At 44.6% G+C, this 13,616-nt stretch overlaps 1 protein-coding gene across 2 annotated transcripts in view; it reads right to left on the reverse strand.

Moving 5' to 3' along the window:
• Nucleotides 1–13,616, reverse strand: part of LOC123381925 — a 234,598-nt gene that overhangs the window by 9,809 nt on the left and 211,173 nt on the right. The gene's annotated exons all lie outside the window — the stretch shown is intronic.

The raw sequence follows: 13,616 nt of genomic DNA on the forward strand, positions 1-13,616 counted from the left end.
CAGGGTTAGGGTCCTGTAAGCCCCCGGTCACTACATTTTCATCAATCGATCCATACTTAACCTTGTCTTCTGTGTGTTTCTGTTTAAAAACTCCTTACTTGGTATTGCTGATTCATGAACATTGAACTCATGGCCAGATCATGCCTGATCAAAGCTCCTCCAGCTCATGTAGTCTCTCCATAAGGCACAGCACAGCCTTCTTGTATTTAGGAACACCGGACACCACTTTAGCACCGTGCTTGGGGCCATTTTAAACAGCAAAGTCATCAACAACCAGCTCCAAAATGCAAATAACGTGGCACTAAAAGGGATACTTGTTTATAGTCTGAAAGCTGAGCTAAGAAAACAGAGTGTCACCTTGTTCGACCTCAGCCAGGACTGTGTGTGTGTGTGTTGAGGGAATTCACGCTCGTCACTCTAAGCAGGTCCCTGGATGACCACAAAAGTGCCACAGGTCTCGATTCGGGGGTGACACATGAATTTTAGTGAAAGGGAAAATTCACAAACACAGAATCTGTGAATGACGCGTGTCCACTGGATGTAAGAAAATGAAATGAAGCTCTGACTCTGGAGAAGAGGCAGAGAGGGTACTCAAGGCTACACATCTCATCTCCGGTGAAGTTGGCAGAGCACTTTTCCAATGGAAATGGGAGTGGTGGGGAAACCATTTGGAAGAATGGAGGTAAGTGGGCAGGTCGGTAGGGGAAGTTTCTCTCAACTTGATCTGGCACTCTGTAGAAATGAGGAAGGTGGGGCAGGGTGAGGAATCACATAGGCAAGCCATTCTGCAGGGAGTGGAGTGGAGGAGAAAGACCTCTGTACTACCCACAGCACATTCACCGCCAACCCTGCACGGTCGGGGGGAAGTATTTACTAGAAGAGCCTGCTCACATTTAACACCTATTATCATGATGGGGTGCCTGGGTGGCTCAGTCGGTTCAATGTCCAACCTTGGCTCAGGTCGTGATCTCATAGTTTGTGGTTTCGAGCCCCGCGTCAGGCTCTGGGCTGACAGCTCAGAGCCTGGAGCCTGCATCCAATTCTGTGTCTCCCTCTCTCTCTGCCCCGCCCCTGCTCGCACTCTGTCTCTTTCTCTCTCTTTCAAAAATAAATAAACATTAAAAAAATTTTTTTAAATAAAACCTATTATCATGAAGAGAATTTCTGCAAGCCTGGAGCATCATCTACCCTCCCCACCTCCTACAAATCACAGGGCCAGGAAGGATTCCACCCGCCCAACAATGAGTAGAAAAAAAGAACAAACAAGAAAGACAAATGAAAGATGAGGAACATTCACCAACAAAATGTTGCCATGGGGCTGGGGAAAATTAATCAAGCATATCATTCAATAAGAGCCCTAATGAAACAGTCACCTTTATTAGATAAAAACACAAAGCATACATACAAGAGCTCGAGAAGGATAAGTGATGTGATAGAAAGAAATAAAACATGAGTTGGAAATTATTAGGGGAAAAGAATGAAAGAAAACTAAATCCACAAAGGCCACACATTAAGAGTCGCACGTGGGGGAATAAACACCATCGCAAACATGGTAAGGGATGCGGACAACAGAAGCAAGGAAAGGAAGGACAATGACATGGAATAAGCAGAGTTTAAAAGAATGCAAGAGCTGAGAATAGACAAGAAAGGTACAAATGTTATACTTTAAAAATAATTGGTATTTCCAAAAGAAGATGGAGAAGAAGAAGGAGAAGAAGGAGAAGGAGAAGGAGAAGGAGAAGGAGAAGGAGAAGGAGGAGGAGGAGAAGGAGAAGGAGAAGGAGAAGGAGAAGGAGAAGGAGAAGGAGAAGGAGAAGGAGAAGGAGAAGGAGAAGGAGAAGGAGAAAAACTGTCAGAGGATAAACCTCAGCTAACTAGAAATAAATGGGGGAAAAGACTAATGCAATTGTAGGGCTAAGATTAAAATAACAGTGGATAATGGTTCAGAATAAAAAGTAATTCAAACTCTAAATGTGCCAAATGAAATCACCAACAAAAATTTGAAGGAAAAGGCAGACAGAAGCTCAAAAATACCACTGTAGCCATGGAGGGTGAGGCAAGACATCATTTAAAGATGGAATATCGGGGCTCCTGGGTGGCTCAGTCAGTTAAACAACTGACTCTTGATTTTGGCTCGGGTCATGATCTCACAGTTCGGGAGTTCGAGCCCCACATCAGGCTCTGTGCTGACAATGGGATTCTCTCCCTCTCCCTCTCTCTTTGCCCCTCCTATGCTCTCTCTCTCTCTCTCTCTCTCTCTCTCTCAAAATAAGTAAAATAAGCTAAAATTTTTTTTAAAAGATGGAATATTGAGTCATGAAATTATAAGTATACTTAACAACTATAAGATAAACACTGAAAAATAGTAGTCAACTAAAACTGGGTTGTTGAAGCTAAGGGGAAAACGTGGAGATATTGTAGCATACCAATTTTGGGGTTTTTTTGTAGATATTTAAATGTTTACATAGATATTTAAATGTCATACATAAATGTATAACATGCATCTTTACATTTACAAAACGAATTCTTGAAGTATAACATTTCCAAATTATCAAAACACACTCCAGATGCCAAGAAAATTCAATGATAGACACAGATTTTCAAAAACACCCACACAAGAGATCAAGAAAAACACAGGACTTAACGTAAAATGTATTATGGAACAACAAAAACATTATTTGTTGTGATATAAATGGCCACCGCTCACTCTTTAAAAGAAAAGAGGCTCGGGGCGCCTGGGTGGCTCGGTCAGTTAAGCATCCGACTTCGACTCAGGTCACGATCTCGCGGTCAGTGAGCCCGAGCCCCGCGTCGGGCTCTGGGCTGACTGCGCAGAGCCTGGAGCCTGTTTCTGATTCTGTGTCTCCCTCTCTCGCTGCCCCTCCCCTGTTCATGCTCTGTCTCAAAAAGAAATAAACGTTAAAAAAAAGAGGCTCAATCACAGAGAAAAACCCCAGGTTTTTTTTTTTAATTTTGTTTTTTAATGCTTATTTATTTTTGAGAGAGAGACAGAGTGTGAGCAGGGTAGGGGCAGAGAGAGAGGGAGAGAGAGAATCCCAAGCAGGCTTTGTCCTGTTAGTGCAGAGCCTGATGTGGGGCTCAATCCCATACACCATGAGATCATGACCTGAGCTGAGATCAGGAGTCCTAGGTTTAAACGGACTGAGCCACCCAGGAATCCCTAAAACCCCAGTTGTACTGTGTGAATTGATGAATCTAACTCAAAAGGACCAAGAAAGGTTGAATATACAAAGACAGGCAAACAAAAACCCAAACAAAAAATTGGTCAGGATCTTAAGAGATAAAATTACATTCCAAGTAAAAAGACTTCAATGAATCAAAGAAGAACATTTGAAAAGAATAAGTTTGAAGCCCTAAAGGTATTGACTATTTGCCAAATAACAGCATTATTACTGTTATTATGCATTATTATCATATCATAAAGGAAATGAACAGGAAATACCTAGATAAGTAGACACAATCATAGGGGCTTGACTTTACTCCTCTAGTCCACAAAAGGGCAAGTAAATTTGAAAAAAAAGTATTTAAAAAGGTGACAGGGGCTCCTGGGTGGCTCAGCGGGTTAAGCATCTGATTTCCTCTCAGGTCACCATCTCGTGGTCTGGTCTGTGGGTTCAAGCCCCACGTTGGGGTCTGTGCTGACAGTTTGGAGCCTGGAGCCTGCTTTAGATTCTGTGTCTCCCTCTCTCTTTCTCTCTGTCCCTCTGCTGCTCACGCTCTGTCTCCCTCTCAAAAATAAATAAACATTAAAAAAAAAAGTGCTCTCCAACTATGCTGATAGGGACCCCACTTCCATGATTTATCATTGAAAGTAAGAAGCAAAGTGTAAAAAAGAAAAATCTAGGTCTAGCGTGGTACTATTTATGCCCACCAAAATAATACATGTGCATATAGATATACATGTAGAAGCGTAAGCTTGTGTCGCACCCACCTTTCGAGAAGGACGTTAACAGCAGTTTGCATTTAGGCACGCGGACAGGAAAGCGATGATAGGTGGGTCCAGTATGAAATGGGTAGGAGAGGGCCCTGACTCAGAAATCACACACTGCTGTTTACATTCCCGCTCTGCTGCTGGTCAACTCTGCAACTGTGCGCTCACAAAAACATTTACCTCTTTTGCAATGATTTGTACGAGGACCGGAGGTGATACAGTTTACAATGGCAGACATGGAGTAGGAGCTTCATAAATGGTAGGTGTTGTTATGGACACATTTTAATATATTTTTTGAATGTTTATTTATTTTTGAGAGAGGGAGACAGAGTGCAAGTGGGGGGAGGGGCAGGGAGACAGGGAGACACAGAATCCAAACAGGCTCCAGGCTCTGAGCTGTTAGCACAGAGCCCCACGCAGGGCTCGAACTCACGGACGAGATCATGACCTGAGCCGAAGTCGGACGCTTAACCGACGGAGCCACCCGGGCGCCCCTGGGCACATTTTAAAAGAACTCCATTCAGCCACGGATAAGGCCAGCTTTAGGAGGCCTTAAAACAGTTCAAGACCCAGGAAAAGCCAATGTTTCCATTCGAGGCTGAAGGCAGGAAAGAGCTGATGTCTCAGTTTGAAGGTAGTGAAGCAGAGGGGGAATTCTCTTACTCGGGGGACAGTCAGACTTTTTGTTCTGCTGAGGCCGTCAACTGATTTTTCCAGGTCCACCTGCATTGGGGAGAGCGATTGTTTTACTGAGCCTACTGATTCGAATGTTAATCCCATGCAAAAACACTCTCAGGGAAATACCCAGAGTAACGTTTGACCAAATATCAAGGTATTTGACCAATACCTTGTTTGACCAAACAAGGTAGCTGTAGGCCAGGTAACCTGACACATAAAATTAACCATCCCACAAGGATATGGGAGTGAATAGGGAGTCACCTCGAAAAAACTAGCAAGTGTCCCTGAGAGTCTGGAATAGGACGGGAAGGCAGTTACTAGAGAACAGAGTGACCCGGATCCTAACGGTACAGAACTGCAAAGTGGCCAAAGGAGAATTTACCTGGTGCTATTGATGGTGGGCGGGGGGTGGGGGGGGGGAGGTGAACATGAGGTCATATTCATATGGAAGCCTTGTAAACTTGGAGTAGCATGAGAGAGGCTTGCACAGCCAATAAGGATTTAGAATGAAGGCATTATTGTCTCTATTCATCTTTTGTCCAAGCCAAGCTGGATGTCACTGTGGAGCCAGTGAAGGTCAAGGGATTTGTGAAATCTGTGCAGATGTTTCTGGACGAGAAGTTCTGCTCTTCTGAATGCTGAGTGTGAGATGTCAAAGAAGTCCAGTGTGGTTCTCTTGCTATGTTAGCGTCGATCGCCCCGCCCCCAGTCCCAGGACGAGAGCAGGGCCATCAAGGGACAGGGAGTTCCCTTCAGACTAAACTGGCCCCGTTCTTCCAGGGAGCTCCGCCCAGGGGCTGAAGTTATAAATTTAGTAGTAATTTGGCCTTAGGATAATAACATGTAAAACCGTGGAACTGAACGAGACCACATAGGGCAGTGGTTCTCAGCTCTGAGTGCACGTAAGGGTCACCTGGGAAGCTTTTAAAACCTGCCAAAGCCAGGGGGCACCTGGGCGGCTCAGTCGGTTGGGCATCTGACTCTTGATTTGGGCTCAGGTCATGATCCTAGGGTCGTGGGGTCAAGCCTCGTGTGGGGCTCTGAGCTGAGTCTGGAGCCTGCTGGAGATTCTCCCTCGTCCCCTCTGTCCCTTTTCCCCCCTCGTGCTTTCTCTAAAATCAAAAAATCAAAAACCAGCGAAAGCCAGAGCCCCACACCTGGAGATTCTCATTTCCCTTGTCTGGGGCCCAGGCAGCCCTGCATTTAGAAGCCAAACCCCGATGATGCTTATGCACAGGCAGAGTTGAGAGCACCGAATCTGGGAAAGAGGAATCTCAGGCAAACTTTGAAGCAGTCGACATCGGACATCGATATGAGAAGTTGTGGCCATTGAAGATAAGAAAGCCAGAGACGAAGGGTTTTGAGAGAAGGTCAATGGTACCACATGCCCGTGGGTGAATCAGATGAGGTTAGAGAAGTGACCACTGCATGTGACAACAGGGGAGCGGTTTGCAACCTTGAAAAGAGTGGTAGGGACAGAAGCCAGATTGGAGTGAGCTGCGGTGGAAAGAACTTCACAGCGACATTTTTGAGTTCTGCTCTGAAGAGATGAGCATAAATGATGCAGCAGCGGCTGTAGGAGATGGGAGAATGGAGAGCTTTTGACTACAGTGGTGGGGATGTCCTAACAGAAGAGTTTCACGAGGAAGGAGAAAACCATGGTTCCTGCAGGTGCAGTAAGGGGAAGCAAGAAGGCATGGAGTCCAGATGAGTCAAAATCAAGGTCAGCCTTTGATGGGAATGGGGATCCCTCCTCTTTGGAACCAAGATGGAAGATGGAGAACACACAAACTAGTCAGGTCTGTAAATTTGGTGGCGAAGAGGTAAGATAGTCCCCATCTGATCAGGCTTCTATAAATATTTATTTATATCAATAGGATCGAACGATGAAAAATAATATTTTTAAGTCACTCCGTGGATTATACCATGGACATAGTTTCACGCGAATAAATATTCATCTCAATCGTCCTTTTAAAATTACTGCATAGGGGTGCCTGGGTAGCTCAATCGGTTAAGCATCTGACTTTGGCTCAGGTCGTGAGCTCACTTTCATGGGTTCGAGCCCCGCGTCGGGCTCTGTGCTGACAGCTCGGAGCCTGGAGCCTGCTTCCGGTTCTGTGTCTCCCTCTCTGCCCCTCCCCTGCTCACGGTCTGTCTCTCTCTGTCTCAAAAATAAAGATTAAAAAAAATTAAAAAAAATTACTGCATAGTGGTCCTTTGTATAGTTGAATATTTTTTTAATCACTACTCTTGTGGGGGCGGGTTGATTTTTTTCCCCCATCTCTTTTTTTTTTTTTTTTAATTTTTTTAAGTCGGACGCTTAACCGACTGCGCCACTCAGGCGCCCCTCCCCCATCTCTTGATGAATATCTTTACGTATATTTTTAAAATTATTTTCCTTATTGAGGAGGGCACCTTTTGGGATGAGCACTGGGTGTTGTATGGAAACCAATTTGACAATAAATTTCATATTAAAAAAATAATAATAAAATAAAACTATTTTCCTCCGGTTAGATTTCTGTAATCTATCAGACGTTCCTTTCTCTCCAATATTTTCATTGCTCCTTTGGGCAACTAGAATTCTATTTTATACAACACAAAGAATATAATTGCTACTTTCTGTCAACTTTTTATGCTAGGTTAAAGTGTCTGCTGTTGATGTGACTTTATTCCCACAGGCCTCCTTTAATATACTGTGGTTAAAGTATGTGGTCACCTACTGGTTAGAATTAACACAAATTTCACGTTAATTATTGACTGTGAAGAGCAGCTTCTTGTTTTTCTACTAACACCATTGTCAACCCGGAAACCTTGATCAGCCAACCTTGAAAAAACTGCTTCTAGGGGCGCCTGGGTGGCGCAGTCGGTTAAGCCTCCGACTTCAGCCAGGTCACGATCTCGCGGTCCGTGAGTTCGAGCCCCGCGTCAGGCTCTGGGCTGATGGCTCCGAGCCTGGAGCCTGCTTCCGATTCTGTGTCTCCCTCTCTCTCTGCCCCTCCCCCGTTCATGCTCTGTCTCTCTCTGTCCCAAAAATAAATAAAAAAGTTGAAAAAAAAATTAAAAAAAAAAAACAAAAAACTGCTTCTAGAAGTTGGCAGGCAGCACAGCTTCAATTCCCAAGGGTGATTTCTCCTCTCCTTCACGTATGCCCCTGAGACGCACCCCTCTTGCCATCTTCATTTCTCTGTTCTCACTTCTCCACCTTGGTTCGTCTCCCCTGTGAAATTCCCGACTCCCAAAAAACTGACCCTGTATCCTCTGAAGAGAACACTCCTACAAAACTTGACTTAAATGCTCCTGATTCCCCTCCACCCAACTGTATTTCAGTTCTTGAAATAACACTGAACCTTTGAATTCCCCCCCCCCACTCATTATTATACCTGGGAGTTACTCTATAGAAAAATACCCTGTTTCTGTCGAATCCCTTCCCTGGTCCAGTATGGAAGCCCAAGATGATTGACTCTTGGTCCAAAATTCTTCATAGCCAAGGACACTACATGAACCAATATATGTTTCTCATGTCAAAGATGAATAAGCTTTTCAAAATGCAAATCTGATCAGCTCCCTGTGTTGCTTAGAGCCCTGCGGTGATTATCCATTGTTCTTGGAATAAAGACAGTCTTCTTCAAGAGGACCTACAAGAGGTCCTACAAGGACCCTCCTGTGCTCTGGTCACGAATCTCTCCATGCCACTCTGAAAACCATTTGTATGGCCCTTATTTTTAGTTTCTTGAGCAAGCCATTAATTCTTCTACCTTAAAGCTTTGTTCTCTTCACAGGGGACTTCGCTGACATCTGCGTTTGCCTGGTTAGCTATGCGTCATACTTCAGATCTTCACCTAATTGCCCTTTCTTCAAGGATGCTTCCTCTACTCCAGAGAAAGTTGGGTCTTCCCATTATATGTTCCCATGGTGCCATGTGATTCTCTGTTGCAGTCCGTACTCATGATGGAAGTTTCATACGTATTTTTGTGCTTATTTGATTATTGTCTGTCTGCCTACTAGACAGTAGTAAAATTCATGAGAACCAGGATGGCATCTGGTGATAGATGTGTCTATCATCCAGTACAGCGTCCAAATGTTTGTTGAATGAATGAATGAACAAATGAATGGCTAAAATTGAGCATCACAGCCTACAAAAGCTAAAGATGGGTAGTTAAGGAACGGATCTCACGGTGGTGATATAAGGAAAGCAGGGAGCAGAGACAATCTCATCAAAACCTTCTCTTTCTTAAAATAATTTTAAAATTTTATTTATTTTGAGAGAAAGGGGGAGTAGGGGAGGGAAAGAGAGACAGGAGGAAAGGAAGAATCCCAAGCAGGCTTCACACTGTCAGCGCAGAGCCCAATGGGCGCCTTGTACTTACGAACCATGAGATCATGACCTAAGCTGAAATCAAGAGCTGGGCGCTCAACCGACTGAGCCACCCAGGTGCCCCTCATCAGAACCTCCTTAACGTGAGTGTGTAGAAAGGCTTCAGAGAATCCATTCATCTACCATAACTGTACGTAAAGTTATGTTCAGGCATCTATTTCGATTGTATTCACTAAATAGTCACGTGGGTGCTGACTTTCCCAATAGATGAAAAAACCATTACTCAAATCCAATTTCTAAACAAGGACTAGACAAATGGTCAAGAGGGAAAGCTGGTCTCTGGAATCTCTGGCTGGTGTCCTACCCATTGTCCTTCTACCAAACAACGGTAATAATAATCCATCGCAAACACCTATTTTGGGTGCCTTGTGATCCACTGGAAGATCCACTAACCAAAGTTAATTAACACCTTTAAACTGCAGGCTGTTGGGGCATCAGATAAAGTGAGAGTTAGTTAGTTGTCCTTCCTTGTTCCCCAGGCTCGCCGCCTCTCCTCGACTCCTTACTGGCCAATAGCTCTGAAGGCAGCGCACAGCCTAGGGCTTTTCACCAGCCGTTGGCCTCTTGCCCCTAACTAATGAAGCCTCAAGCCCTTGTTGGGCCTTGTTTCTACAAGGCCGGACACCTTCTTTTAACAGGACGTACTTGAAAAACAAGATATTTTCCTTTGTACTAGAAACAAATGGTGATTAATGTCCTCATTGTAATTAATCTGTGGTGACAGATGAGTAGTATAGCAGCAGCTCTTTGGCTGCTGTGGGAGCGTTCCTTGATAGGACAGCTGGTGAGAGAGGACACCAAATTCAATTTGTTTCTCATTTGCATACATATGACAACCATCTGTGCTAATAGCAGTGTGATGTCTCCATTAGGCCCTGTGCTAGCACACAGCCTTCCCGGGCTCCCATCAGGCCCGGGCGAGGGGGTGCTCAGAGCATAAATATTTGCAGAGGAAAAGTGGTGGGCCTGATGGAACATACCCGATCACGTCCCCTTCCGCCGGAGGCTCAGCACTGAACACGGGCTGAGATCCCCGTCACCGGTAGGAGGGCGATCTTCTTTTGAGGATTCTTGCTCCTTTCATCAAAAAGCCTCTACCCTCTCTGTCTCAAAGATCCAGTCGAACTACTCCTGGTCTATTCCCGACTGTCTGGTTGCTCAAACCAGCTTCACTTTGGTGAAGACCTTTTCATTTTTGTAACTGGCCCATTTATGGTAAACAAATATTCATGGAGTATCTGCAAAGTGGGGGCAACTATTCCAGGGATTCACAGGAGACAAGAGGATTTTGCTTTATGGGGTTTACATGCAGAGGTGGTCTCTGGCACTAAACAAACGAGTAAGACAAGGGTCACGTAGTGTTACCTTGTAAGCAGAGAATCGGAACCGGGTGCCAGGTGGTGCGGAATAGATAGTGGGTGTTGACTCCATTGGGTTTGGTTTTCTGACAAGTCCTCTCACAGGAGGCGAGATTTAAGCTGCTATCTGGATGACAAGAAGGAATCGGCACGAGGACATCAAGGGAAAATACATTTTTTTTTCCAAAGAAAGAGAATAGTGAGCTTGACGTGGTGAGGAAGAAGAATGGCCAGCGTGACTGAGAGGGAGTGATGTGATGAGGGCAGTGAGTCTGTCTTAGTTTCCTAGGGCTGGAGTAATGAAGTACCATGAGCAGGGAGGCTAAAAACAACAGAAATTTATTGTCTACAATTCTGGAGGCTAGAAATCAATAACCAAGGTCTAGGGAAGACTATTTCCTTCCTTCTTCTAGCTTCTGGTATTGCCAGCAATCTTTGCTTTGTAGACACATCACTCCAGTCTCTGCCTCACTCATCACATGGCCATCTTCTACCTATGTGTCTGTGTCTCTCTTCTTCTTTTCTTATAATGGCACTAGTCATATTGGATTAACCAGCTGGAGCACATGGGGATTTGAAAGATAGATAAGGCATGTAGGTCATAGTGTAAAAGCCATGGATGACCTTTGAAGACCTATTACAATGAAATGACAAGATCCAATGTCCATGTGGGCATCATAGTTAGATTGGGTGGAAATGGGGCAAGAGGGAAGAATGAAGGTAACCATTACCTTACCTATTTGATGTATGTATTTAGAAAATTCGAGGAATCATGTTTTTGTCCTCAATAGTTGGCAAGATGGTGCAGCATTCACTGGAAGAGGGAATATTTGGTGGTGGTGGGGGGGGGGGTACGGGGATAGGGAACAAGTCTGGGAAAGAAAATCAAAGGCTCCATTTTGGATATGTTCCATTAAAGACATCTACAAGACATCCACATGGACGTATAAAATCAACCTCTTTGGGTGCGGGAGTCCAAACATCAGAGGAGAAAAGACTGGTCTTGAGATAGAAATTTGGGAGTCATCAGCCTCAAGAGATTTTTTAAAGTCCATGGTGCTAGATGAGATTTCTTTCCAGAAAGGGAGGAATATAGAAAAACAAAAATGAAAACGAAAACAAGGACTCCACCCCAAACCCAGAGAAACACTATGACTCTTCGTTTCCTCCGGTCTCTGTCCTTGGGGTCATCAGGTCTCACGGTTGAGTGCCCTTCCTTACTATGGATGACTTTACTCTATGAAACACTGTGTGTGGTGAGGGCCAAGGTTTGGCTGACCCCTCTCTGTTTCATGCCTCATCCCACCCATAATTCATCCTCATTTCCTTTTGTCCTGGTGCTGCTCCATGACGAGAGGGGTCCAGGTTCAATGTCTTCATAGTCATACACCAGAACTGTTGACATTTTGGGCTTGGTAATTCTTTGCTGAAAAGGATCGCCTTTGATACTGTAAATGTTTGCAGGATCCCTGACCTCTGCCCAGTAGGTGCCAGCAGTGTCTCCCCACCCCAGCTGTGACAATTAAAAATGTCTCCGGACACTGAGAAATGTTCTCCGGAAAGTGAGCGTAGGCAAAATGACCCCCACTTAAGTACCACTGCCACAGACATAACACAGGACTCTAAATACAGGAGACACTCATTAAATATTTGCCATTGATGGTGACGGCAATTATATCCTGGCACACGGCTTCCCTTCACCTTACTCCATCCACTAGAGGAAATAGATTCTTTATTAAAAATCTTGTAAAATAGCATCAGAATTTCTCATTAGTCTCTGGCCAGGCCTCCAGACTCCAGACTTCTCCAGAGTTAAAGACAAATGTGTGAGGAGTCAGAATGAGGTGTGAAAGGGAGTTATTCATTCAGCCAGTCAACAAATGGCAAAGTTAAACAACAATTGAATTTTAAAAAAAAAGCCCTTCTGCGACCAAAGCCTGGTTTGATAAGATAGGGGAGGTTATTACCTAAGAAAAATTGCTAGCACACATTCCAGTGACTTTGCGTCCTAAGTAAAAAGTCATCTTTAGCACAACAGATATCTTTTTAAAATTCTATCAACCAGAAAAATAGAGGGGGGAGAATGCAAACCAGACCATTAAAATGTAATCTAGAGCCTACAAATTAATAAAATGGTAGCACGATCAGATTGAAATGGCATGGAATCAAATGATATGTAGCTGTCTTTGCAGCGCATTGTAGCTCCTGAAACCCTAAAGATTGAGTATATGTATGGAACATGCCGGCAGCATGGAGAACATAGCAGTCTTTCCTGGTGGCCCCCAGGACAGTCGTAGGGGCGCCTGGGGGGGCTCCGTCGGTTCAGCATCCGATTTCGGCTTAGATCATGAACTCACGGTTCAAGAGTTTGAGCCCTGCGTCGGGTTCTGTGCTGACACAGATTCTCTTTCTCTCCCTCTCTCCCTGCCCCTTCCCCACTCGCACTTTCTCTCTCTTTGAAAATAAATAAATTAACTTAAAAAAAAAAAAGAATTGACAACAATTTATTCTTTCACATCTGTCGGTTAGACGGATGGTTCTATTTCTTTTGGTTTTGACAGGAGTATTACAAAGTCTCAAATGGCCAGGCCCACATAGCTGGCCACGGATGCTTACTGGGAGCTCAGCCGGGGCTGTTGGTGAAGGTTCTCGGTTCTCCTCTATGGGGTCCCTTCCACATAGCTGCTTGGTCTTCCTTACAACATGGCAGCATCTTTCCAAGAAGGAAGTTGAAAAAGGAAGTATTCAGAAGCTGTCAGTCTGTTAAAGCCTGAACTCGAAAGAACCAGAATGTTACTTTACCTGTATTCCTTTGCTCTTCACCGTAACAGTTACAGGGCCAGCCTAGATTCACCTGAGGACCCTCACCCCCCTTCCAATATATCTGTCACACAAGTTCTTGGGTAATAATTGGCACCGATAATGTAAATGACCTGTTTATTAATTGCACTGATAGCCGGATGATGGCGCAAGGGAAATGGATCATGTCGTGTCATTGTAATAAGCCTTCAAAGGTCATCTGTGGCTCTTACACTATGATCTGCATGCCTTACGTGGCTCTCAACTCCCATGTGCTGGGGCCGATTAATGTCCAATATGACTGCTGTCGGTTTAAGAAGAGAAGAGACACGCAGACACACGGGAGAAGACGGCCATGTGATAACAGGGGATACACAGAGAGATCATCTCTGGACACTAGCCGCCACAACAGACTCATCATTCGACTCCATACCCAACCACTCTGGTGTATTTT

Source organism: Felis catus, chromosome E1 (assembly GCF_018350175.1).
Source record: "Felis catus isolate Fca126 chromosome E1, F.catus_Fca126_mat1.0, whole genome shotgun sequence".
NCBI lineage: Eukaryota > Metazoa > Chordata > Mammalia > Carnivora > Felidae > Felis > Felis catus.